We start from the raw sequence: 23,809 nt of genomic DNA, 5'->3' as shown, positions 1-23,809 counted from the left end.
TGTGATATAAAAGTGATTTTTTATTAATATCAATAATGGAATGTATGTTTATGTAACAGAATGTTATGCTAATGCCTCATCAGGTATGCCTAGATTTAGGAGCTCAAGTAATTACGTTAGAATTTTATGTCTCTATTTTGTGGATGCCCTTTGCATTTCTTGCATTGAATTTGATGATAGCTTCTCTTTAAATAGAGTGAAAGATGGTTGTCATGAGCTTCACATTACTCTCTATATAGAGCTCCTAACCTAAAATCAAAATGACTTTTCACAAAGCCTACACATTAGTTCCAAGAAACATTGTGATTACATGTTTACCCTTGTGTAAGGGGTTAGGAGTGACATAATGTATGACCTGTTCAAACTACAAAAATTGTTGCCTCTTTATAGATGAGCCTCAGAAAAGGTTAGGGAACACATGTTTTCCTTTTTGTTCTGCTTTATTGAGGTGTAATTGACATATAAAATTGTGAGCTATTTAAAATACACATCATGGTGACTTGATATACATTATGAAAGGATTCCTCCCATCTAGTCAATTAACACATTCATTACCTCACATATTTATCTTTCTGTGTGTGAGACAACATTTTAGTAATAATAAATAAATCAAGCGAATCACTGGTACAAGTAAGAATATCAAGGCACCAGTCTATAAACAGAGGGCTAAGGTCTGAACATTAAAGGCAGTGGAAACAGCCTTCAAGAGGCTGAACATGACCTGCCCTTTAAAATCTAAGGTCTTGCTGTCTAACTCAGTGTGTTGTTAGGATGCTTTACCTAGCTCACTGAATATGTCATTCTATTGTCTTCTGGCCTCTACTTTTCCTGATATGGAGTCAGCTGTTTATAGTATTGCGCCCAAATATGTAACATGCTGTTTTCCTCTTGCTATTTTACCTATTTTTTCCTTATTTTTGACTTTTGCCAATCTTACTATGATGTGTGTATATATGCATATTAATTTTCTACTGCTGCTGTATGTAACAAATTACCACACATTTTATGGCTAAAAACAACACAAATTAATTATCTTATAGTTCCTGAGGTCATAAGCCTAAATGAGTCTTACCAGGCTGAAATCAAGGTGTTGGTGGTGTTTTATTCCTTCTCGAGGCTCCAGGGGAGACTCTGTTTCCTTTTTTTCCAGTTTATAGAATCTACCCGCAGTCCTTAGCTTGCGGTTCTTTCTTGCATCTACAAAGGAGCTCACTCCAGCTCCGCTTCTCTCACCACACATCTTTCTTCTTAGTCTGTCCCTTCAACCTCCCTCTTATCAGAGCCCTTGTGATTGCATGGGGTCATCACGGATAATGCAGAGTAATCTTTACATCTCAAAATGCTTCATTCAAGCACTTCTGCAATCTCTTTTGCCATGTAAAGTAACATATTTATGGATTCTGGAGGTTAAGACATGAACATCTTTAGGGAGTATTATGTCTAGAGTACCACAGTGTGGTATGCTGCTTTTATTTTACTTTGAATTTCTTGAGTTTCATGGGGCTGTAAATCAATGTTTTAAACAAATCTGGGATTCTTTTTGGCCATTATTAATTTGAGCATTGTTTCTACTTCCTTTTCTCCTCTCTTTTGAAACTATAATTTCACAAACGGAACAACTGATATGTTCTAACAGATTTATAAGATTTTGTTCCTTTTCCTTCAGTCTTTATTTCTTTGTTCTCCAGAAGGGATAACTGGGTAACTGTCTATAATCAAGTTCACCACTTCTTTTTTCCACAGACTCAAATTTGCTGTTGATTCTATCTTGTGAAATTTTCATTGCTATTATTATAAATTTTGTCTCTAGAATTTCCATGTGGTTGTTTCTTAAAGTTTCCGTTTTTCTGTTAATTTTCTGTATTTGGTAACTGGATAATGGAATAATTTTCTTTCCTTTTTTGGACACATTTATAATGTTTTCTTTGAAGACTTTTCTTTAATAAATTATTGTCTGGCCCCATTCAGAATCAGTTTCTGGTCAGTGCTTTTCTTCCTGAGTTTCACATTTCAGTTTCTGTACATGTCTAATATTTTTGTTTGTTTTAAAATTTTTTTATTGAAATATAGTTGATTTACTATGTTGTGTTAGTTTCAGGTGTACAGCACAGTGATTCAGATATATATATATATATATATATATATATATATATATATAAATGTACATATATATTTTTCAGATTCTTTTCCCTTATAGGTTATTACAAAATACTGAGTATAGTTCCCTGTGCTATACAGTAAGTCTTTGTTGATTATCTATTTTATATATAGTAGTGTGTATATTTTAATCCCAAACTCCTAATTTATTCCCACCCTTTCTACAAGTTTTTTGGTTGGAAACTGGACATTGTAGATAAATTATTGTTTGACTCAGATTGTAATTTGTGCTATAAGAACTGTTGTTATTTATCTCAGTAGGCAATTATTTTGTCCTCACTGCAGTGTGCAGCCACAGATATCTATTCTCATTTTTTTCCTGGCTCCCTAGTGGTCTTCTCTATACCTGCACAGTTTAGAAGTCACCCGATATTCATAAAGGGGATATTCACCTCAAGTCTCAAAAGGTTCCACCTTATACTGCTCAATGTCTGTGTTCCTTGAAAAATGCATTCAAAGGTGCATTAAATTTGCAAACTCCCCAGATCTGTTTTCCCCAGTATCCTCTGAGGCCCCTTACCTACTTTTCCTTTTTAGCACTCACTGAAGAATATGAGAAGAGTTGCTGTTGCTGCTACTGCAGTCTTGCTGTTAATCTTTAACATTCTATAGCTTTCTCACTTCCAGAATCTCTCCATTAATATGCTCTCTTCTATGCCACATACTCTGGATCAAGACATCCATTTCTAGGGGTGTGGAAATGGCCTGAGACAAGAAGCCCACAAATGCAATCACTGTTACTTGAGGCAGTGCTTCTCCTTCATGAGGAAACACTTCTCAAAATATCATCTATCTTTGGTCATTTTCTAGTGTCATGTAATAGTATTCTTGTCCAGTTTTATACTTATGTTCTACTTATGGGAATAGTATGGGAATTCATGCCACCAACTGCTAGATGTATTTGTCTGAGTTGCAGGTTTTGTTTTTTATTTTTTTCTCCCTCTCTTCTTTAACTGTACTTATTTCAAATATGCATTTTAGCAAATATTAATTTTACCAAACTTAGTATTATAGTAAGTGAACATAATTCTAGTTTAAATATATTTTCATTAGTATTTATGGAAGAAAGCTTAGTTAGTGTTGGAAAAAAACCTTAAACTTTAAGCTACTAAACAAAATACAGGGTGATTATGATTTTATATATAATACCTTATATAATTTCTTATTTTTGAAGAGATAGCCCTTTTTATCTTCTTGCTTATACTTATCAACCTGGAAGCTAGGATTCTGAACTACTGAGATACTTTAACCTGAAGTGAAACAACCAAATATTAGTTGATCAAAATGTTTTCATCTGAAAGGGGGTTTTCCTTTAAGACATCAGGGATAAAATGTTAACAGTTATACAACCTGAAAATATCAGGGCTATTGTTTGAAGGCACAAAAATAGGTAGGCAAAGTTGGGACTGGAGGATAATCATAGTAATTTGTATTATTTGATTACAATCATTCATTCCTTCTTATTCTTCATCATGCTTCTCTGTAGGTATAATAGACCTTCCCAAACCATTGAGTTGCAACTCTTGAACATCTGACATGCTTTGACTAATGAGGTATGAAAGATGTGACATTTGTTGTATCTGAGTGAAATGCCTTAATGTATTTTATAGTTTGCGGAACTTCTGCCTTTCACCGTAAAAACAAAATGACCTAGATAGTCACTGCTCCTCCAAATTTTGTTCCAGGGTGAGAACTCACATAGAGCTGAGTCCAGCCAAGCCCAGAAAAACCAGGAGAGACCAGAAGAAGACTTGTAGTTGACCCATATCCTTTATGTAATGTGAGCAAAGAAAAAACGGTATTTGTAAGCCACTGAGCTATTGGTGACTTCTGTTACTATAGCAAAAGATGACCTAAAATATCAGTCTCCTATATTTCCTTGAATATTTAAAATAGAGTGCAATCTGCTTCCTACCTTAAAAGGTAAATAATAAGAATATTATGAAATTAAATGTAAAAATGAGAATTTGGAGTAATGGCATATTTGAATGCAGATAAATCATCACTAAAATTGAGGTAAAATTATTAAAGATTAATATTACTATTGGCTTATAATCCCCTTACATAATTTAAGGAAATCATAACAGTATTATCTAGATTTCTATTTCATTTTTACTGCAGCTAATGATATAGCATATTTATATAGTTTCACTGAGAATTTATAATAAAGCTCTGATAATTATCAGTCCCTTGCTTTAGGAACAGTAATTTATACTCAAGGTGTATCCGTGGCAGTGAAATAAAACAAATTAAACATAGGAAGCAAGAAAAAATTGCATATCTAAACTGAAATATTCACAGCCTATTTCAAACTAAACATTACTAGAACAGTATTAGCTCAGATTTTTTTGTTGTAATTCTTTTGTTTATGATATTGAGAAGTGCTGTGACAGCCACAGATAGATTCATTATTTAAGGACAGATGAAAAACTGCATGGTATGAAGGAATAGATTTTCAGAAAAAATTCAGGGGATATAATTTCTAATCATGTCTCTGTCACTGACAAGTTCACAGTAAAATGTAAATAATCACTACAACTACAATAATCACTGCAACATATACTCTTCAACTTGATTCTGTAATTGTTAATTACATAATTATATTTAAATTGCACAATTAAAATTCACAACAAAATTTGAATCATTGAAAAAAGTCATTACTACATATTATATAAAATATAAAAATTTAAAAATATAAATATATAAATATATAAAAATTTAAATTGTGATATTAAAATTCACAAGAAAATTTGAATCACTGGGAAAAATGGTTACTACATATTATAAAAAGTATAAAAAGAGTATATATTTTTGGTATTTGTATAATTTAAAAAAATGAACCTCTCTCATTTGATACTTCATGGATGTTTTCTATACTAATAGAGAAAAGAAATCTTATGATCTATTTTTATGCAGTTCCACAGATGATTTAATTTCAAATTCTCTAAACAGTGAGTACTCAGGCATTTTGGAGAGAGTTTCATTCTTTGAGGGACTGTGTCTGAGATCATTTTACTTGCACTGTATTATCTCTACAAATTAAAAGAAAGCAAGCACCAACAAGTATTGCACCTCCCTCCGTGGGGTGGCAAATACAACAGCAAGAAAATAAACTGCCTTCACTGTGCTGTCTTTTGATGTACTGCTTAACAGTAGCTGGCCCTCCTCTGATCACTGGTTAACTGCCTTTAGAAGCAGTTCAATGCAGTTCAGAAGGGGGACTCCTAGGAATTTTATAATTGGGGCAGAGTCCAAGGACTCTACTAAGTGTGATACCTTAAGGAAAGCAGGAGACAATTAGAGTATCAGAGGCTATTTATTACAGGAAAAACAAAAAAAACAGAGAATCAACCCAAAGTGATCATTTTCTAATACATTTTCCCCTCAGGTATACGATATCATGGGTGCAAATAAACTTCAGTAGCAGTTTTTCATGATGAGGCTATTATGATCTTCTTTTTATAATTCATTTATTTTATATGGAAAGCTGTAAACAAGTTTACCCACAGTTTCTGCAAACCCACAGGCACTGGTGAGTAATACTATATTCTTTCCTTACATTTACCCCAGACCTTCTTTTTTCTCCATATCTCCTAACCAACCCTGTCGCTCATAATTTGAGAAAAGTAACCAGAAAATGATAAAAAATAATATAAAGGATAAACATTTTTACTCTTAGGTAATAAAGTATCGATATCATATATTTTGCTAGGCTCCTGCTAGGAATTTTGAATATAATATTTTTCTCACTTTTTCTCATTTTCTAGTTTGAGAAAATCAGAGCAGAAGCAAGGTTGACCAGTTACTAATTGCCAAATTCAGGCTTTAAATCTCAGTAAGTCTGACTATAGGATCCATGTCATTGTTACGTTAAACAAATTACTTACAGAATGAAATATTTTATCACGTATCGTGATATAATGATGGAATGACTGAACTTTTGGATCTATCTATATACAGATATACACACATATTTGTAAATTATATTGTACCTATAGTAAAAATAATAATTTTTCACTTTAAGAAAACAGATTTATGAATTGCTGATCATATTACAGTAAATATTAGTAAATATAGTAAATATTACAGACAGTAAAGCCATATTGATGGTTTTGTTCCTTGTTTTGTAGGAGAGGAAGCTCAGACCCAAGATTATGACCCTATTCAGCTATTGAAAAGTGAATTGTGGCATGTTTCTCATGCAGCCTTGTCTGGTGCAGGTTGCCTAAGTTTACCTTTAAAATTTTTTACACCCTGATTTCCTTTCTTATATACCCCTTCCAAATGTGGTATCAGTTTATTTTGTTTTATCTCATGTTAGAAAAAATACACAGGAGTATCTTTGGGATCTAGGGGAAGGCATAGATCCTTTTAATCTTCATATTAAACCTGATACCAAAAGTATAATTTATAAAAAATACTCATATAATGTACTTCCAAATTAAAAGCATTTTCTCTGTTAAAAGACAAATTAAGGGAATGAAAAGGAAAATTATACACTGGGAGAAAATACATACAAACTATATATCTAACAAAGGACAGTATGTAGATTATGTAAAGAGTTGTCAAAACCCAAGAGTTAAAAACAATCCAATTAGAAAATAGGTAAAGGATAAGAAGGGACATTTTCCCACAGATGATATACAGATGGCAAATGAGTACATGAAAACATGTTCAACTTCATTAGCCATTATAGAAATACAAATTAAAACCACAATGGATGGGCTTCCCTGGTGGTGCAGTGGTTGAGAATCTGCCTGCCAGTTCAGGGGACACGGGTTTGGGCCCTGGTCTGGGAGGATCCCACATGTCGCGGAGCACTAGGCCCATGAGCCACAACTACTAAGCCTGCGCGTCTGGAGCCTGTGCTCTGCAACAAGAGAGGCCGCGATAGTGAGAGGCCCATGCACCACGATGAAGAGTGACCCCCGCTTGCCACAACTAGAGAAAGCCCTCGCACAGAAACGAAGACCCAACACAGCCATAAATAAATAAATAAATAAATTTAAAGATATCTTATTAAAAAAAAAAACCCACAATGGATATCACATCTACCAGAATGGTTTTAGAAAACAGTGACAATACCAAATGTTGGTTAGAATGGACAGAAACTGGATTACTCATACATTACTGATAGGAATGTGAAACATAGACTTTCCGGAAAACAGCTTAGTAGCTTCTTAAAATAACTCAGCATGCAACTACCACATAATCCAATAAATGCACTCTTGGATATTACTCCTAGAGAAATAAAAACATACATCAACATAAAAACTGGAACATAAATGTTTATAACAGTTTTATTCATAATAGTCAAAAACTGGAGACAGCCCAGATGTCTCTCAATGGATAAACAGTTAAGCAAAGTATCCTATAGGGAATGATGTCAGCATGATGGCAGTATGAGGAGTCCCTCCTATTGGTTCCCGCACTTAACAGCTAAAATTCAACATCCATCCCTGAACAAATGTACCTCTGTGGGAGATACTGAATCCAGCATCATATGCCAAGGGACCTGTGAGGAGTCTCACCCACCTTTGCATCAGGTAATGGGCAGACAGACCTCATATAGGCTGCAGAACCAGTAGGAATCTGTGAACCAGCTCAAACTCTCTTGACCACAGTCAGGGACAGCTAGAGAGTGCTGACATGGCCAGATACCCACTGATAAGAGAACTTTTGTAGAAGTCCAGGATTACTGAGGACAGCTTCCAGTACCTCATTAGAACAAAAAATTATACAAGTTTGGACACATTGGAGATGGTAAGAGGAACTTTGCCAGCACTGCCTCTCCCCCTAAGGAGGCACAGTGTGAGGCTGAGCTAGGCAGTGGTGACTTTTCCCCTGGGGGAAAGGGAGAGCCTGAGTGAGCTCCTGGCTTCCCTAGTTTGCAGGACACTCCTAGAGAAACTCATTTCTCTCCTGCAGCACCAAGTATTGAGGTGGGACCCCCATGACTAGGAGGAGGAAAGGGATCCTGTAAGAGGAAGAGAAGAATACTATAAGGTATTAAGTAGATGTGGTTCCTGTTGTGTTGTGAACTCTGGCAGGTAACCCATCCATAGTCACTGGGAAATCCTCACTCAAGGATACACTTACCAGGCCCTCATGGCAACAACGATGCACTCGTTGCCAAACCCACACACCTCCCACTATGAGACTGACTCCTTATGTGTGCTCCTGAGGGCTGCATTGACAATGAATGGTTGAAAGGGAGTGCACACGGAAAAAAGGCCAGTGTCTGTGGTCAAGGGAGAAACCACAAATGAACTGAGGTGCCACCTTCAGAAAAACAAAAGAGAGGCTTCCAGGAGCTGGTCTGGTGAGTAGTAAGATCCAGAGAAAATACACAAACTGAAGAATTCTGCCACAAGAGGGAGCAAGAAGCATGGAGCAAGTGTATCCAAACAAGGTAGGAGAAAGCCCCAAATATAAATTGGACAAATGACAAGTATCTCCCACCTGAAGGCAACTAGTGAAGATTAGAAGAGGTGACAGAGAAGACTCAACTATAGGATGTCTACAAGAGACATACTTCAGCTTTAAGGACAACAGAGAATCAAAGTGAGGGGATGGAAAAAGTTATTCTGTGCAAAAGTTCAACTCATCAAAAATATAACAGTTGTAAAAATATACACACCCAACATCAGAGCACCAATTTATATTAAGTAACTACTAACAGAACTGAAAGGATAGGCAATGATACATTAATAGTAGGGGATTTCAGTACCTCCCTTTCAACAATGCATAGATCATCCAGACAGAAAATCAACAAGGAAATGTTAAACCAAATGTATTATACACACACACACACACACACACACACACACACACTCATCCAGTAGCAGCAGAATACACATTCTTCTCAAGTGCACATGGAACATTCTCCATGGTAGATCATAAGATAGGCCAAAAAACAAGTTGTAGTAAATTTAGAAAGATTGAAATCAAACAAAGTATCTTCTCCAACCACCATGGAATAAAATGAGAAATCAAGAGTAAGAGGAAAGCTGGAAAATTTACAAACATGTTGAAACTAAACAACATACTCCTGAATAACCAATAGATCAAAGAAAAAATCAAAAGGGAAATCAAAAAATATTAAGAAAAGGCTTCCCTGGTGGCGCAGTGGTTGAGAGTCCGCCTGCCAATGCAGGGGACACAGGTTCATGCCCCAGTCCGGGAGGATCTCACATGCAGCGGAGCGGCTGGGCCTGTGAGCCATGGCCGCTGAGCCTGCGCATCCGGAGCCTGTGCTCCACAACGGGAGAGGCCACAACAGTGAGAGGCCCGCATACCGCAAAAAAAAAAAAAATTAAGAAAGAGATGAAAATGGACACATCACACACCAAAACCTATGGTGTGTGATGCAAAAGCAGTCCTTAGCAAGATGTTTATAGCAATAAATACATATATTAAGAAAACAGAAATAACTCAAATAAACAACCTAACCTTACATCTTAAGGAACTAAAAAATGAAGAACAAATTAAGCCCAAAGTTAGTAGAAAGAAGGAAAGCAAAAAATATCAGAGCAGAAACAACTATAATATAGACCAGAAAAAACAATTTTAAAAGATCAATGAAACAAAGAGCTGATTTATTTTAAAAGATAAACAAAATTGACAAATCTTTAGCTAGACTAATAAAAAAGAGAGAAGACTCAAATAAAATCAGAAATGTCAGAGGAGACATTATGACTGGTACTGTACTATGACCATAGAAATACACAGAATTACAAGAGACTACTATAGGTAATTATATGCCAACAAATTGGATAACCTAGAAGAAATCAATAAATTTCTAGAAACATTCAACCTACCAAGATGAAAAGTATGATGAAATAGAAAATCTGAACAGACTTGTAATGAGTAAGGAACTGAATTAGTAATCAAAAACTCCCCAATGCAGAAGAGCCCAGGACCAGATGGTTTTACTGGTGTATTCTACAAAACATTGAAAGAAGAATTATTGCCAGTTCTTTTCAAATGCTTCCAAAAAACTGAAGATGAGGAAACACTTCCAAACTCATTTTATGAAGCCAGAATTATCCTGATACCAAAGCCAGATAAAGACACTAACTACAAGAAAAGAAAATTATAGGCCAATATCCCTGATAAATATAGGAGGCAAAAATTCTTAACCAAATGTTAGTAAACTGAATTCAACAACACATCAAAAAGCTTATTTACCATGACCAAGTGGGGTTTATCCTGTGGATGCAAGCCTGGTTCAAAATACACAAATCAATAAATGTCCTACACCACATTAACAGAATGAAAGATAAAAATCATATTCTCATCTTCACAGATGCAGAAAAAGCCTTTGACAAAATGTTATATCCTTTCATGATAAAAACACTTAACTAACTGGGTAAGAAGGATCAGAACTCGATATAATAAAAGGCATTTATGACAAACCCACAGCTAGCATCACACTCAATGGTGAAAAGTTGAAATCATTTTCTTTAAGATCAATAATATGAAAAGTGTGCCCACTCTCACCACTCTTATTGGATATTTTACTGGAAATCCTAGTTAGAGTAATCGGGCAAGATAAAAAAATAAAGAGCATCCAAATAGGAAAGAAAAGAATGAAATTTGCAGATGATATGATCTTACATACAATCATTAAAACTCAACAAAAACCTGTTGGAACTAATTAACCAATTCCATAAAATTGCAGGGTATAAAAGTAACATACAGAAATCAGTTGTGGTTCTAAACACTAACAATGAAACTTCTGAAAAAGGTACAAAGAAAACTATGCCATTCACAATAGCATCAAAATAATAAAATACTTAAGAATAAATTTAACTGAGGAAGTGGAAGATCTGTACAATGAAAATAGCAAGACTGTGATTAAATAAATTGAAGATGACACAAGCAAATGGAAAGATATTCCATGTTCACAGATCATAAGAATATTGTTAAAATATCCATACTACCCAAATCTATCTATAGATTCAGCGCAATCCATATCAAAATTCCAATGGCATTTTTCACAAAAATAGGAAAAGCAATCCTCACATTTTTATGAATCTACAAAAGACCCCTATTATCAAAAGAAATCATAAGAAAGAAGAACAAAATCAGGGGTGTGACTTTTTCTGATTTAAAACTATACTAGGGGCTTCGCTGGTGGCGCAGTGGTTGAGAGTCCACCTGCCGATGCAGGGGGCACGGGTTCGTGTCCCGGTCTGGGAAGCTCCCACATGCCGTGGAGCAGCTTGGCCCGTGAGCCATGGCCGCCGAGCCTGCGCATCTGGAGCCTGTGCTCCGCAACGGGAGAGGCCACAACAGTGAGAGGCCCGCATACCGCAAAAAAATAAAAAATAAAAATAAATAAAACTATACTAGGAAGGTATAGTATTAAAAGAGTATGATACTTGCATAAAAAAATAGACACACAGACCAAGGGAACAGACTAGAAAGACCAGAAATAAACCCACACATATATGGTCAACGAATATTTTATTTGACAAGGGAGCCAAGAAGACTCAAAGGGAAAAGGATATTCTCTTCAACAAATCATGTTGGGAAAACAGGAGAGCCACGTGCAAAATAATGTAATTGGACCCCTATAATACACCACCACAAAAATTAACTTGAAATTTGTTAAACACTTCAACATAAGACATGATATTGTACAATTCCCAGAAGAAAACAAAAGGAAGAAGTTTCTTGACATCGGTCTTGTCAATGATCTTTTTGGATATGAAACCAAAAGCACAAGCAATGAAAGCAAAAATCAACAAGTGGGACTACATCAAACTGAAAAGCTTCTGCACAGCAAAGGAAACCATCAACAAAATGAAAAGGCAACCTACAGAACGAGAAAAAAAATTCAACATCACTAATCATCAGGAAAATGGAAATCAAAACCATAATGTGATATCATCTGATACCTGTTAGAATGTCCATCATCAAGAAGACAAGAGGTAACAAGTATTGACAAAGGTGTGGAGAAGAGCAAACCCTAGTGCCGTATGGGTGGAAATGTAAATTGATGCAGCCTCTATTGAAAACAGTATGGTGCTTCCTTTAAAATTTAAAAATAGAACTACCATAATATCCAGCAATCTCACCTCTGGGGATATATCCAAAGGAAATGAAAAGAAAATATCAAAAAGATAGCTGCATTCCCATGTTTACTGTAGAATTATGCACAATAGCCAATATATGGAAACAACCTAAGTGTCTGTCAATGAATGAATGGATAAAGATGTTTTGGTGTACACATACAATGGAATATTATTCAACCATGAGAAAGAAGGAAATCCTACCATTTGCAAGAACATAGATGGAAATGAGTGCATTTTACTGAGATTACCCAGACAGAGAAGGATAAATATTGTATGATCTCACTAATATGTGGAAGGTAAAAGAATTGAACTAGTAGAAACAGAATAGAATGGTAGTTATCAGTGGTAGGTCAGGGGGAGAGGGGTAAATTGGGGAGATGCTGTTAACAGGTACAAGCTTGCAACTAGAAGATGAATAAGTTCTGGAGACCTAATGCACATCACAGTGATTATAGTCAACAATACTTTTATCATATGCATCAAAAGTTGCTAAGAGACTAGATCTTAAATGTTCTCACCACAAAAAAAGCAATGAATAATTATGTGACATGATAGAGGTGTTACCTAACATTACAGAGGTAATCATACTGCAATACATAAATGTATCAAATCAACATGTTGTACACCTTAAACTTACACAATGTTATGTATCAATTATATCTCCAAAAAAAAAGAATACACTTAAAGAACAAAACAATCTAGTGTAGAGGGTATGGAGTGAAAGGCTTGGGTGTTCTTTGATAATCTTTAGTTTTATTACCTGTAAAATGGATCAATAATACTTCAATACTTCATACAGTTGCTGTGAGAATCATTATGTGTGTCTATGAGATACTTAGCATAAAAACTGATCATAATATGTATCCAGTGACAAGTAGTTATCATGATTTACTTTAACAATTTTACATGTAGTTATGGAAATGTATAAAGTAACAAGGGAACAATTACAAATGCATTTATTCACTGGTACAAATATACTATGTTATACAAATACCTATAATTGCCTAGGGAATATGGTATTGAAGTGTTTATAATGGAGGAGATTAATAAGGCTGGATTATTTAGGGAAAGGAATTGGGAACCAAGTCTTGGAAAATATTATTTATATAAACGAATAAAAGAGAAAGCATTAAAAAAACTGTTTTATAGCCTTACAATGAAGTATAACTAGGCAATAAAAGAGTACAGACTATGAATATATGGAACAATCTGATGAAACTCCAGAGAATTTTGCTGAGTGATAAAGGACAATCCCTAAACGTCACATTCTGTGACATCTTTGAAATGGCAAACTTATAGAAATAAAACATATTAGTGGTTGTCAGGATATAAGTAGGTGGTGGAGGTAAGGAAGTTGAGAGATACAAAAAAGCAACATGAGGAATCCTGTGGTGATGGAAATGTTCTTTATCTTAACCAGATCAGTGTCAATATCCTGGTTGTGATATTGCCCAATAGTTTTACAAGTTATCATTGGGGGAACTAAGTAAAGATGGCTCAGGATCTCTGTGTATTATTTCTTACAACTGCCTGTAAATCTACAATTATCTTAACATTTTAAACAATTAACTAAAAATACACAAGAAATCAAATTGAAGAGGATTAAATTCTTATTTTAGATTTGTGTAAAGCACAACAGTTTCTAGCAATCATAAGCCTATGCATTATCTCTATACCACATCAGACATTAGATCCCCTGCTTGAAGCAATACTGGATTGCTCTATTTATATGAACACTGAGTTTGCATCAGTGATAATTTTTCTACCTTTCTTCCTAAATATACTCTATTACTTCAGAAATGATGGGGCAAAATGTTTGAATAGAATATAAAACAAAATAAGTGTGAACATCCATAAGGTATAATTGTTTACCTCGTTTTACAAATATATAACTACCTCTCTTACTAATGGAAAACAAAGGAACTAGATGGCCACATCAATAGTAGAATTAAGAATAAAATTGCAGGTGTCAAGCTTTCTTTAAATTTAACAAAAGTATTATGAAGCACAGTATTTAATGCAAATAAAGTAAAAGCATCTTCAAATGAGAGAATGATTTAAGATGTGATTTTAACAAAGCACTGATAACTAGAAAAAAACACAACATTCATTACTTTAGATAACAATTTGTAATTTGTTGGAATACGTTGGAAGCATGTATCTTTGGAAAATAATTTTGATGATTCAAACTTACAATTAAATCCTTGATTACTGTTAAACAATTCAAATATTTATGTCTACAAATCATCCACATCAAATCTTAAAAAATAAAATTCGCGATATTAATCTGAAACTTAAGCCAATCTTTTGAACAGTCTTTCAAGCAGGGTTGTTTCAGTTGGGGAAATAATTCTATAGTCTCTCATAATGCACCATTTTTTAAGGATATGTTTCTCTGAGCTTTACGAGGATGATTTTCCTTTAAAAATACACCCATACAGACTTCCCTGGTGGTGCAGTGGTTAAGAATCCGCCTGCCAGTGCAGGGGACACGGGTTTGAGTCCTGGTCCGGGAAGATCCTACATGCCACGGAGCAACAAAGCCCGTGCGCCACAACTACTGAGCCTGCGCTCTAGAGCCCAGGAGCCACAACTACTGAGCCTGTGTGCTGCAACTACTGAAGCCTGCACGCCTAGAGCCCGCGCACCACATGGAAAAGAAGCCACTGCAATGAGAAGCCCGTGCACCTCAAGGAAGAGTAGCCCCCCTCCCCCGCTCGCAACAACTAGAGAAAGCCCGCATGCAGTAACGAAGACCCAATGCAGCCATAAATAAATAAATAAATTTATATATATATAAAAATACACCCAGAAGAACATTTATAATATACATACTTAACACATACATCTTCAGTTTAAAAACCAAGTAGACTTTGCTTCCTAGCATACAGAAAATGCAATCTTATCTACACAAGTATACAACAAGGTAATCTTGGGACTTTGGATTTTTAGTTCTGCATGTAAGGAGCTTGGAAATCACCGTTTCACCCTCACAAGTAAAACAGTGAACAGACTGACAAATTGACAACTTTTCTCGGATCCATATGAGAGGTAAGAACACGGCAAACCACAATCTCTAAGATTGGAGAGACAGGCGAATATAGAAGTCAGCTTACCAGATCAGAGACTCCGTAATGGAAATCGCTGGCGGAACCAGACCTGGGCCAGGAAAACCTGCGCTGTAATTGACCAAGTGCTGGAAGCTCCGTGCAGACAACTCTGAGAGTTAAAATCTTCAGGGGGACCCAGTCATGGCGGCCCCACAAATTTGTGAGATTTACCTACAGAAGCTCCACCAGGTTCTCACAGTAAATATTGGAGAAAATTTCCTGTGTACTTCCAGCAAGAGGAGAGGAAAAGAAATCGTTTCGAAAGACGCCAAAGCACTCCGCTCCTCTTAATAAGCCCTGCCCTCAGGGGAAACTAGTTAACCAGAGCCTAACCAGCTGCATATTATAAGAGCCTAATTGACCTGGGGGAAGGGAAATACAGCAGGTCCTCTGTATCCGGGGGTGCGAAACCCATGGACGCAGAGGACCTACTGTACTTTGCCATTTTATGTAAGGGACTTGAACATTTGCAGATTTTGGTATCCCTGGGGTGGGGCTGGGGGTCCTGAAATCCATCCTCCCCAAATTCTGAGGGATGACTACCCAGCTTCAGCTTCAGTCAGCTCCAGCCATCCCGTCCCACCTAAGGAGGGAGGAAAAACTGAGAAACACCTGGGAAGCTCACAGTCTGGAGGCATAAACTCACTGAGAGGCTGAGACCTAATCACAGGGCTATAGGACTCTGGCCCTCCCCCTCCACCTCACACCTCACACCTCACCTCCAAATTACCAAAGAGAGATTTGTAGCAGTTCCTTATGCATTATGGCCAGCTATCAAGAAAAAATTACAAGGCACACAAAAAGGCAGAAAACACAATTTGAGGAGACAGAGCAAGCATCAGAATTAGACATGGCAGTGATGTTGGAAATAACAGGCTGAAATGTAAAACAACTATCATTAATATCCCAACACTCTGATGGATAAAGTAGACAGCATGTGAGAACACATGCATGAGGTAAGCAGAAATGGAAACCCTAAGAAAGAATGAGAAATCTCTGATTTTTTATCAGTTTTGCTTTGAAGCAAAAAGTGCTTTAAGAAAAATCATAAAAAATAAGAGACAACGTTTCTTTTCTCAACAAAGGCAAGTTATCTGCTAAATGTGAAAAAAAATAAAATAAAAAACAGGTGATCAAGTTATCTTCTATCATGACTATTTTACGCTTCTATTCAGAAGCCTGGAATACATATAAGAAAATAATTAGATTTACATGTTAAGAATTGACTAAGTGGTATAAACAATGAAATTCTGAGACACTAAGAAGGTACTAATTAACTGTAATTCTTAAAGCTACAATATATCCATAAAAATTTAGTAATTAATTTTCTCTTAATGAATATCCATCTAAATTTATATTACATGCAAATGTGATATAATTTAACAATTGGTCTTATATACCAAATAAATGTATTTCTCTGACAGGATTTAATTTAGAAAAAATATAAATTTGAAAAGAATCTAATGAATTGATTTAAGACAAAATATAATTCTTAGTAGATCTAAGCACTGTGTTAAGTATTTGGAATCTATTATTAATATTATCTGTTTTCTGATATTACTACACAGACAAATTAATAAAGGAAATAGACATATTAGAAAATAACAACTATTATAAAATTAGATGTATTATATAGTAGTATAATATAATAAGAAAATGCATCTGATTATACTTCTGTGAGTATCATAAAATATAATATAGGACAGGATATTTCAAGGTGTTTATCAAAGATGTGTAGAATTTTATTAGCTGAAAACTAGAAGAAAATTATCTAAGCCATGGAACTGTTGAAACAGAGACATTAGTTGTGAAGGAGCATTGCATGTGTAAGAAATAATTGAAAATTTTCAGGTGACTAGGGAATATATTTCATTAATTTAGTGATAGAACTAAGACAGTTATGTACACTGTATTTCAGAGGTGTCCAAAATAGGCTGAATGCCTACAAAAGAGAATTCTAGATGATTCATAATGGTTGGGGGAGAAAGCTCATATTTTTATTCAAAAATAAAACAAGTATTATTTTGGGATATTTTGTTATAAACTAATTCTAAAATACTTAGAGAAAGTCCAAAGACTAAACTTAGCCCAAAATGATAATTCCAAAGAACAAAGGTGGGGAGAGAAACTTGCCTCATTAGATTTGAAACATGCAATGTGAATTATAGGTATTAAGTCAGTTCTGATTTTGTGTAGAATTTGACAAATTGATTAAAATAACAGACTATAGAGCAAAGAGTCAGATGTATACTTTTATGTAAATTCCTTTTATGATAAATATTTCTTTGCAGACAAATGTGGAAAGGATGAGCATTTCAATAAATTTGCTGGGGCAACTGATTTTCCATACAAAGAAAAAATGAACCCTGATCATACATAATCCACCAAAAAATAATTTTAGGAAAGAATATGAATTCAGGTAGGAAGATTTCTTAAGTGACACATAAATATGGACATAATAAAGGGAATATTTGACTTTATAAATATAAAGTGCATTTTATATAATAGTTCATAATAAGCAAAGACATGATAAAGACAAGCAACAAACTTGGAGAAGTCATTTGGAGCACTAACAATAAATAAAGGGTTAAATATAAAGAATAGGTATATTGTCTGAATTAGTAAAAGAATATAAATAATCTACTAGAAAACAAAAGGAAAAGAACAGAAATTTTGAAAAGATGAAGCAAAAAAGCATCAATTTAGAAAAACATGGTATTAACCATTAAGGAAATGCAAAGAAAAACCATTATGACGGGTTAATTACTTCCTCAGAAAAAAAATATCCAAGTCTGATAACACTAAGTGGAGCAAAGAGAGCCCTCATTTTCTACTGGTTTTGATAATATAGACAAGTAGAACCTGTTTGGATACAGTCTGGAATTATTTAATAATTATAAAAACATTTATACCTATGAATATTAGTATGTTGGTCCACATTTGTACAGCTTAGTAAGTAGTTGATTGCTCGCCTACATTCTGATAGGGCGCTGTCAGTGACATTACAGTGGTTAAATATTCTGAATACCATTCCTGCCCAAACTTTGTAACAGAAAGTCTGTTCCCAGGTGAATATCTGTAACGTCTTGCCACTGTCAAAAGCAGTGTCATAGTCCATCTTGGATGCTATGACAAAAATACCATAGACTATGTAGCTTATAAACAACAGAATTTATTTTTCATAGTTCTGGAGGCTGGTGGTCCAATATCAGGGTGCCAGCATGGGCAGGTTCTGTTGAGAACCTGTTTCCTAGTTCATTTTGATAACACTTTCTAGCTGAAACCTCACATGGCGGAATGGAGGAAGGAGCTCTTTCAGGACTCACCTACAAGGGCACAAATCCTATCCATGAGAACTCCCCCCTCATACCCTAATCAAATCCCAAAGACTTCACTTCCTATACCATCATTTTGAGAGTTAGGATATCAACATACAAATTTTGGGGAGACACAAACATTCAGACTATAGCACATAGACATGTCCAAAACTTTTTATAGCAGTATTTTTTAATAATAGCAAGCTTTGGAAACAAAGAATTGTCTAGAAAAGAACAGAAAATTAAATTATTGTATAGTTATCTATCGTTATACTATACAAAAGAAATGTCACAGAAAAATGTGAACACTGTGATATTTATATGCACTACCCTAACATGGAAAGCAGCCTCATACATTTAACATTCTATCATGGGTGACAGTGTCATCCATGATGTGATACTTTTTCCTAACTTAAGATCAACTTTTGATAAAGATCCAAATCAAAGCACAAAATTATTTCAATATAAATGCATTCCTGGAAAATTCAGTGATGTTAAAACTGTGCAAAAAATATTTCTATAGGTTAAATTAGACTAGGATTTAGGATCAAATAATTATAAACCATTTTTCCCCTGTATAGAAAATATGTATATATTTTCTATATGTAAATGACTCTCCTAAGCACTTCAGGAAGGCTAGAACTAGAACTCCTGGCCCTTGCCAACTGAATATCAATAAGGACACCCAATCATTGTAACCAAAAATGTACACCTTTTCCAACATGACCTCACGTGATTACCAGCCCCATAGAGGATCACTGCATTAGTTACCAAGTAAAACTAGGTGATTTAGGCTTTCTTAATGAATAGAATATGGCAAGTAGTGATCCAGCTAGAGTGAAATGTCAGTACCCAAGAAAAGACCTATGGATAGGCTAAACATTAGACTTCTTTCCTTGGACACTTTTTATTTTGGGGTTGCTGTGAGAATAAAACTGGAGAAGATATTTTACAGTTATCAAAAAATATGTGTAAGTTTGCCTCTCTGAGACTAATTTGTACTGGGCATTGCTTGACATCCATGGTTTGGTAGCTTGGAATGTAGGCAATAATACATCCTGAAGTTGTTTGAGCTAAATCATGTCTCTCTATATTATCCTGAGACTTGAGGTTGCCAGGGTAATGGCAGGATGAGCGCTCCTTCTGGCAACAGCTAGATTTTCCACCTCCTGGGATGCAGTAAGTCTGATCTGATCGTTCTAGGAAATTGTATGTATTCCATAAAGCAAGGTTAAAAACTGAAAAGAAAATACTATGACATTATTTTTCTTCTTTGACAATAAAAATTACTTAAGGAAAATAGAGGGATGAAAATGATCAAAATGAAGACTGAAACATGAAAAAAAATCACTTTTACACCATAGTAGTATCAGAATACAAGCAGGAAAATTATAAAAATGAAAACTGAAATATGAAAAAAAATGACTGCTACTCCCTAGGGATGACAGAATGACAAACCGTCAAGAACATAAGTCTCTGATGACTTATTCTACACCAGCCCTGGACAGTTGACTTCTGAATTTTTAACCGGGAGACTTAAACCTTATCAGTTTAAGTTTCTGTTATTTGAACTTTTATTTTTTCACTCATCACCAAATTGAACCTTAATTAATACAGAATTCCATACCTGGACACAGCTTATTATAAATGACTATAGTCTACATTAGAAATGCTTCACTTACACAAAAATCTGTGGCATTAACTTAGTAGGTAACAAGGACTTAAGTTTGTAAGCTGACAAAGTGATCATCTTTATTGCTTTGTAGAAATATTTGTAGAAAAATATTTGATCAAAACTTCAGTCAGTAATACCATGGTGCTCTGGTCTGGATGTTGACTGCTTCTACTAGATTTTTGCAAGCTCCTAGAAATAGTCAGTTGATAGACAGAGATGAAAGGAATATGTCTGCTCAGGGTGATCTCTGTTCTACAATCTATGTTTTGCTGTTTTAAAACCATCTATATCCCAAAGAGAAATGATGATAGTTGTTCATAATGGTGTCCTTAACATCACGGTCCCCATACATGTTTTAAACACCTACATAAATAGTCCCATACCAGGCATCAGGGCCAGTATAGCAGCAAAGATCTGATTAAGAGCATCATTTGCCTCAGATGACCACGGAAGAGCTACCAATCAGGCTGTGGTGATGGTGGCCATGATACTAAACCCAGTAAGTAAAAGACCAGGGTCTTCAGGCTTTATGTCTGTATAGTATTTGCCTATGGTTGCCCATTTGCAGAACTGCCCAGAAGCAAAACAACTGAAGTCTGTTAATTTTGTGGAAATGTATTGCCACAGAGATAAAAAGTCTAACCTGAAATATTCCACAGTTGTTTAATCCCTGAAGAAACTCTTGGGCTCTCAAAAATACGTCAGCAGGATAGAGGCTATAAAGGCTTTGTAGCCACCAAGATAAGCATGTGCTCAACACCCACTTCTTATTCTTCTGTATGGGTTACTGAAGATAAAGACCTTCCCAAAAAGCAGAGTCATGGTCCCTGGAGGATGCTGGTGAAAGGAATTTCTTCCCAGAAAAGAAGCAGGCAGTGCCAAATGGGCTAAATGAGAAACTTCCTCCCCTGCACAGAAAGGGATCTTTACAATTTCAGCTCAGTGGAATTTGAGGGAACTCTACCTAATGCACTGTGGTAACCTAAATGGGAGGGAAGTCCAAAAGGGAGGGGATATCTATATGTGTATGGCTGATTCATTTTGTTGTGCAGTGGAAGCTAACACAACATTGTCAAGCAACCATACTCCAATAAAAATGAATTTTTAAAAAAAGGCTATGGATCAGTGACTTCTCTGTCTCCCACACTCCTTTCCGCCAGGTAGGTCTTGCCAGGTGCAGGTTTTTTTTTCTTTGTGTTAGGGACAATAATATGTCCTTTATTATAGGTCACAAAACCATGAAGTTACAGCTTTTGATGAGAAGGCTAAATATAATCCTGAGATCATGAACTTTCAGCTGAAAGCAGTAACTGGATTGTGTGTCTTCCTTAGGGAGGCGAGTATAGGCATTTACGGGTATCCAAATAGAGAGGCTATGACAGAGATTGATAGTTGTTCCACAATATCTGTTCTCTTTTATTCTATTAAAAAAACCTCAAATTTTTTTGTGGGCATGTGGCTGCCCAAAATAAGAGTCCATGTCTTAGTTTTCTTAGCAGCTGGATGTAGTCATGTGACAAAGTTCTGGCCAATTGTATGTGAGTTGAACTTCCATGGAGCATTCTTAAAACGAGGGGCAATGCCCTCCTCTTCCCTTTCTGACTTCCTGATGGCTGAGGGTGGGTATGAAGCCTGGAGCTGCCACAGTCATTCTGAAGCATGAGCATAACTGTCAGAGCTTAGTTAGGACAGAACTGGAGGGTAGAAAGCTTTTGGTTCTCTGACAACCTTGTATAACTGCCATAATCAGCCACAGAAGAGTAATTTCTGGACAGGAGAGATTTTTTTTTAAGTGGTTTTCTGCAATTTCCAACCAAATAGTAAACAGTATTCCTTTTGGTTTCTCATGATTCAGATAGTTTCTGAAGAAATTCTTTTAGAAGTACCAGCAGGAGACAGCTACTTAAAACAATTTGACATGTGGTAGTTCTATTTTCAGTTTTTTAAGGAACCTCCATACTGTTCTCCATAGTGGCTGTATCAATTTACATTTCCACCAGCAGTGCAAGAGGGTTCCCTTTTCTCCACACCCTTTCCAGAATTTATTGTTTGTAGATTTTTTTGATGATGGCCATTCTGACTGGTGTGAGGTGATACCTCATTGTAGTTTTGATTTGCATTTCTCTAACGATTAGTGATGTTGAGCATCCTTTCATGTGTTTGTTGGCAATCTGTATATCTTCTCTGGAGGAATGAGGTGTGGGATAGGGAGGGTGGGAGGGAGACACAAGAGGGAAGGGATGTGGGGATGTATGTATACATATAGCTGATTCACTTTGTTATACAGCAGAAACTAACACAACATTGTAAAGCAATTATACTCCAATAAAGGTGTTAAAATAAAACAAACAATTTGACATCAGTTTGTATTTATAAACTTCAGCTACCATTTGCTTGGAGCATTTATTCAGGATATATAAATGAGGAGTGACAGAAACCCTGTGGCTATTACTAGTAAGCAGCTTTGAAAAGTTCTGGTTTTCATTATATTGTGCAAAACCATAAAAAACTCTATCGCTGAGATACTGTGTCATCCAAAGTGGAAGAAAAGTATTGGGCTGAAGAGGATTTGTGTGTGCTTTTATATTTTCCTCATTTAGTAAAATGTACATTGTCCTGACTATTAATTTTGTATGATGAGTTCCAAAAATAGAATACAAATATGTAACAAAGTGATGGTATTTTTATTAAAATATTTATCTACATTCCAGGGGTAAATAAATGCTTAAAGCATAGAACAATCCTTATACCTTCTCCACCATATTATTCTACTCAACCACATTTCTTCTTTTTGGCCTGTCTATTTTATTATTATTATTATTTTTTTATTATTTTTCTAGTCTCAGATTCTTACTCTAGTTTCAGGGTGACAATGACTCTATGGCTCTATGAATAGTCAAAATGGAACTGACAATAGCAGGTATTATATTTAAAAACACAATATAGCACAATATAAAATTTCATAAAAAACTCAAATGCTTCTCCACTTATGACTTAGATGGCTCAACTTCAAATTGGATAGGGCAGAGCAGTTTAATAAGCAGCCTTGTGAAAAAAATCACTATAAATATCACTGTTTTGCTTGCCCAGAAAATTCATACTGTTGGTTTTAAAAGTTCTTCTGGCTCCCAAATGAAATTGTTTTTGAAAGTTCAAGTAAGTCTTTTCACAACTCAGAGGCTTCAAAATAATAATAATATGATGAAGAATGGGAGAAGAAAAATATAGGTATACCATAGTCTGTTCTTATTTCATTTATATCTGTGTATACTGATTGGATGCATATGCCTAGTTTATAAATAAGATTCTTCCCCTGGAATTTTTGGTAGCCAACAAAGGATATGATTTGTGATTTTTTGAGACTTTATTTGATGTAGTTTATAAGTGTTATAGTAATGGCATATAGAAGTCAAAATTATGAAACCATACTTTTAAATTCAGATACACTTAATATTAAAATTGAAACCA

The sequence above is a fragment of the Mesoplodon bidens genome, assembly GCF_964165515.1.
Source record: "Mesoplodon bidens genome assembly, chromosome: 2".
NCBI classification, from domain to species: Eukaryota; Metazoa; Chordata; class Mammalia; order Artiodactyla; family Ziphiidae; genus Mesoplodon; species Mesoplodon bidens.
Note: the sequence above shows the minus strand (reverse complement) of the source record.